Below are 6047 nucleotides of genomic sequence, written 5' to 3'. Positions count from 1 at the left end.
TAAAGTTCCTATAGGATCAAAATGGTTTTATAAGACAAAATTTTATGCAAATGGTAGCATAGACAAATATAAGGCAAGATTGGTTGCAAAAGGTTATTCACAAAAGGAAGGTATAGATTATGAAGAATATCTTTTCTCCGGTTGCAAAAGTTAACACAATCAGAATAATGATAGCATTGGCAACTAAATATGATTGGAAGCTACATCGATTAAGTGTGAAGAGAGGATATTTATCTTGTTCAAATAGATGGATTTGTAAAGAAGGGACAAGAACATCTTGTATGTAAGTTAAAAAAAGGCATTATATGGGCTAAAATGGCACCTAGATCTTAGTATGAGAAAATAGATAAATTCTTCTTTCAGCAAGGATTTAATAAAAGAAAAAATTATCCTAATTTGTATGTCAAGACAGATAGAATATAGTATTACTCTCTATATAAGTTGATGATCTAATAATAACGGGTAGTGCTGATAAATTGATTAAGGATATAAAAAGGAAGTTATCACAGGAATTTGAGATGAAGGATATTGGACAGATGCACTATTGTCTAGGTCTTGAAGTATGGAGAGATGATGGAAGCACTTTAATCACACAAAGAAAATATACAAATGAGGTACTAAAGAGATTTCATATGAAAGGATGTAAAGCAGTGAGTACACCATTGGAACAAAATATCAAACTGAGAAGTGATGATGGAACAAAAGAAGTGAATGGAACATTGTATCGACAATTAGTGGGATGTCCAAACTATCTCACTACCACTAGACCAGACATTGCTTATGCAGTAAGCATACTTAGTCAATTCATGGCTAAGCCTCATGAAATCCATTGGGTAGCCAGGTCATTCTGATTCTAATTGGGCCGGAAATCCACCACTAGATACGTGTTCAATATAGGATCGGGAGCTATATCATGGAGTAGTAAGAAACAACCAACAATTTCCTTGTCATCAACTGAAGCAGAGTATAAAGCATTATGCAGTGCCACTTGTGAAGCTATATGGATCAAAAGGATACTTGAAGATGTTGGTGAAGGTCAACAAGAACCTACAATGATCAGATGTGATAATCAAAGCACCATAAAATTGGTGAACAATCATGTATTTCATGCAAGGTCAAAGCATATAGACACGCAATATCATTTTGTAAGTGAAAAATTCCAATCAAAGGAAATTGACTTAATATATTGTAATACAAATGAGAATGTAGTTCATATATTCACTAAGCCTCTTGGGAAGGCCAAATTTGAGTTTTGTAGAAGTAAATTATGTGTTGTAGAAAATCCAGACTATGTTGTAAGCCTAGCTGAGACTTAGACCAGCAAGCATGACAGAGTATGTTTGTGTCTTATGTATTGTGTTATAGGATATTTTGTGTGTTGGAATTAAGGGGGAGTGTTGGATAAACAGTAATTCCAACCAACCAACCTTCCGCATTAACTATGTTAGGTAGGGAGTCTTCTCGAGAGTTCAGGAGATTGTCTCGAGGCTTCTGGAGACTTCAGATAGCTTCCTGAAGAAGCCACCGACAACCAAAATTGAGAAAATTCATCAAGCATGTATAAAAGTCATTTTATGGCAATGTAAATTTCAAGTGTGTGTGTTGTGTTCAGTTCTGCATTCTCTGATTTAGTTCACCTCCAATCGTCGTAATATGAATACGATATGGGAAATTAACACAAAATATGGTGAAACATTCACCTGCATTTCAGACATATAGTGGGAGACAATGTCTTTTTTTGGAGGTCTTTTCCAGGTGTGAGAGGAGATTGATGTTGAAAATCAATTGGATTTCATTGATTCATACCCTTTACTATTCTTAGAGGAGGAAAATTTGTTAATTAACAGACCTATTACGATGGAGGAGATCTCTTGTGTCCTTCGGTCCTTTTCCAAGGACAAATTCCCTGGTCCGGATGGATGGACCATTGAGATTTTCACCCACTTTTTGGACATTAACGACCTACTGCATATGACAGAGGAATCTAGATCAGCTAGACAAGTCTATAGAGAGATTAATGTGACATTCATTGCTCTTATACCTAAGTCTTATTGCCTGACTTCTTTTTGGGATTTATGTCCCATCTCTTTATGTAAAATTACTTATAAATTGATCTCCAAAATTATTGCAAACAAGTTGAAAGAGAATTTATCGCTCATATCTTTGGGGAACAATTCGGCTTCCTTCATAATCGACAAATCCATGATGTTGTTTCCATTGCTCAGGAGTATATCCACTTGATAAAAACTCTGTAAACGGAGGCAATTTCTTTAAAGTTGGACTTTCACAAGGCCTATGACTATGTTGATTGGAAATTCCTTCGTATGATCTTGTTCACGATTAGGATGTCTATTGGTATTTTAGATTGGATTATGGCTCGTGTCTCCATGGTAAATTATGTGATTCTAATAAATAGAGTTCCATCACATTAGCCTGTAGGGGACTTAGACAAGGGTGCTCTTTATCTCCATTATTGTTCTTATTGGTAATTGATGGGTTGGGCAGAAAAATATTGGAGGCCAAAGGTGTTGCCAGATTTGTTGGCTTACAAATCACCAAGAATGTCTTTTCCACCCATGTAATGTTTGTCAATGATGTGCACTTGTTTGACTAGGTTTCCACGCTCTAATGGAAACAACTTTTCCTCATCATTTCTAAATTTGGAGTGACATCCAGATTATCCATGGATAATCTCAAATCTCTCCTCATACACGCTTCTTCCAAACAAGACATTATTTCTAAGATTGCTAATATCTTTGAGGTCAAATCTTCTTTGCTTGAAAAAGGATTTACCTATCTTGGTTTTAATTCGAAGCCTAACAAATATTGCTCTAAGGACTGGCAATGGCTTATCAATAACTTTGAACACAAGTTGACTCATTGGGTTCATAGATGGTTATCCTCTGGTGAGATTGATTCTTGTTCAGTGGGTGCTCTTGAATATTTCGGTATATTGGATGCAATTATATATACTACCCAACCATATCATTATGACAATCAAGGCTATCATTGCAAATTTCATTTGGTTTGGGGCGAAGGGTGGAAAAAGATTTCACTTGGCAAGCCTGGATGATATTACAAAATTAAAGGATTTTGGGAGTGGGGATTAAAGATATGAAGATTTTTAAGTGGGCTCTCATTACAAAGAGTTTTTGGCGCGCCATGTCTAGTGGTGGCATTTGGCATTAAATATTTGAAGTGTAGGTCTTTCTTGGATTGTTTCAGGACTAGCCAATTTCCAACTCGTAATGCCTCATACATATGGAATAGTTTTTTGAAGATAAAACGTGGTTATTTGAAAATCTCCATTGGTAGATTGGGAATGGCTCTCAGGTTTTAGTGGGGATTGATCCCATCCATGGTATGCATGGAGAACATCTACTGTTGGACGCTGTTATAAATTTTTTACATGATAAAAGTTACTTTTTGCGCCGAGAGGTGCATTCTACAGCCCAATATGACCCCGATGTCTCAGTGCATTGTATAGCCCAATATGACCTCGATGTGTCAGTATGTCACATCATCAAAAAATAATAAAAATATTTTTTACTAATGTCGGCCAAAACATTAGCTTGAATTTTAAATTATATATAACTTAAATATTTATATTATATATAACTTTTTAATCTTATTAAAGGACTAAGATTAATTATTAAAATATGACTATATATATATATATATATATATATTAAATGGATAATATATTATCTCATGCGTTTAATAGCTCTTTTATCATATGTGTGAATTTGAATGGATCATAAATTTACCTTTTAACAAAAAAATTACCATATTAAAATTCCAAATCACGTAAGATATTAAACATGTTTACTCATATTTACTAAAGCTAATACCATCTCTTTAATCAAAAGAAAAAAAGTTAAATCAATACAAAGAATCTAAAATTATTCTCCAAAATCTTTTAATATTTCTTTAATTAAATATTTATAAAATAAATCTTTAAACAAAAAAACCATATCCTATGGATATATTAAAGTCTTTAAATACATGAATATTTCCACATCAAAGTTCTACTATTTGAAGAAAATATTAATTTGATGTAGTTTTATTATAAATTTGTTATCATGCCATAAAAAAACGGTATTAAATCTAATATTAATATTATTAAATTTAATAACTTTGGATTAATACAATATTAAATTTAATATGATATTCAATTTGTTATATTATAATATATATATATATATATATATATATATATATATATATATATATATGGAGGGAAGAACAAAGGCATAAAGTGATAGAGGTGGAAAGGTAGGGGGGGTGACAAGGGAGAGATGGAGATAAAATGAAAGGCAAGGGGAGAGGAGGAATGAAGAGAGAGAGAGAGAGGAGTGAGAAAGGGAGAGAAGGGGAAGAGAGAGAGAGGGAGATAAAAAGATGGAAGGGGGAGAGAGGGACAAGGTTGGATAGAAGAGAGAAAGCAAGAGAGAGGGAGGTAGGAGAGAAAAGGAGAGAGGGGAAGGACTAGAGAGAGTACTTGAGAGAGAGGGGGAGAGAAGTAAGGATGGAGAGAGAGGGACAAAGAGATGGAGTTGGGGTTCGAGAGAGGGAATGAAGAAGAAAGACATAGAGAGAAAAAAGTGGGGAGAGAGAGAGGGAGTGACAAGGGAGATATGGAGAGAGATATTGTATGCTTTAGGGTGAGATAGAAAGACAAAGAAGGAGAGATGGAAGGAAAAGGGAAGAGAAGGAGATAGAAGGAGAAATTGAGGGAAATAGTGACAGAGTTGGAGGGTGAAGAGAGAGAGGGGGGTGGGGAGAGAGACAAATGGAGGTGAGAGAGAAAGGGGGAGAGAGGAAGGAAGAGAGAAAGAACATAAAATAGAGAAGGAGAGAGGGAGGGAGAGAGAGAGGGAGGTAAGAAGAAATACATAGAGAGAGAAAGGTGGAGAGAGAGAGGGAGGTAAGAATAAATACATAGAGAGAGAAAGGTGGAGAGAGAGGGGGGTAGTGATAATGAAGATAGGGAGAGAGAGAGGAAAGCAAGAGGGAAGAGAGAGAGAGAGAGAGAGAAGGTGAAGAGAGAGGGAGAGGAAGACGGAGGGAGAGATATATAGATATGGAGAAAGAGTGTGTATGTTTTTGAGGCGATATAGAGAGGCAAAGGGAGATATAGATATAGACGGGAGGCAGAGAGAGGGAAGAAGAGAGAGATAGAGAGAGGGAAGGAGGGAAGGAGAGATTGATAGATATGGAGAGAGGGAGAGAGTGTGTGTGTGTGTGTTGAAGGGGGTGAGATAGAGAGAAATAAGGATAGATGGATGGAGATAGAGATATAGATGGAGTGGGTAGAGAGGGAAGAAGATTTCTTGTACTATATCCATTCATTTCAGTGTAGATGATGGCTTCTAATCCTATCTGATTACTTGCACTAAATGCATTGATTCCAATGTAGATATTGATTTCTAATTATATTTTATTGCTTGCACTTGATGCATTGATTTCAGTGTATATGGCGATTTCTAATCCTATTTGATTGTTTGCACTAGATGCATTGATTTCAGTGTAGATGTTGATTTCTAATTATATTTGATTACTTGCATTAGATGCATTTATTTCAGTGTAGATGTTGCTTTCTAATTCTATTTTAGTGCTTGCATTAGATGCATTTATTTCAATGTCGATGTTTCTTTCTAATTCTATTTTATCGCTTGCATTAGATGGATTAGATGTTGTTAATATTGAGGTTGTAAATTATTAAAAATATTTTTCAAGATAAGATTGAGGGGGGAGAGAGGGAAGAATATTTCTTGCACTAGATGCATTGATTTCATTGTAGATGATTATTTATAATCCTATTTTATTGCTTGCACTAGATGTGTTCATTTCAGTGCATATGTTGATTTCTAATTATATTTGATTGCTTGCAGTAGATGCATTGGTTAAAGTGTGGATGTTGATTTCTAATCCCATTTGATTACTTGTACTAGATGCATTGATTTTAGTGTAGATGTTGATTTCTAATCCCATTTGATTGTTTGCATTAGATGCATTGATTTTAGTGTAGATGTTGTTTTCTAATC

This window comes from Pinus tabuliformis, chromosome 5_1, assembly GCF_031772625.1.
Source record: "Pinus tabuliformis cultivar Carrire ecotype Pingquan chromosome 5_1, CPIR1, whole genome shotgun sequence".
Classification (NCBI taxonomy): Eukaryota; Viridiplantae; Streptophyta; class Pinopsida; order Pinales; family Pinaceae; genus Pinus; species Pinus tabuliformis.
The sequence above is the reverse complement of the archived record's forward strand: the minus strand, read 5'-3'. Positions refer to the sequence as shown.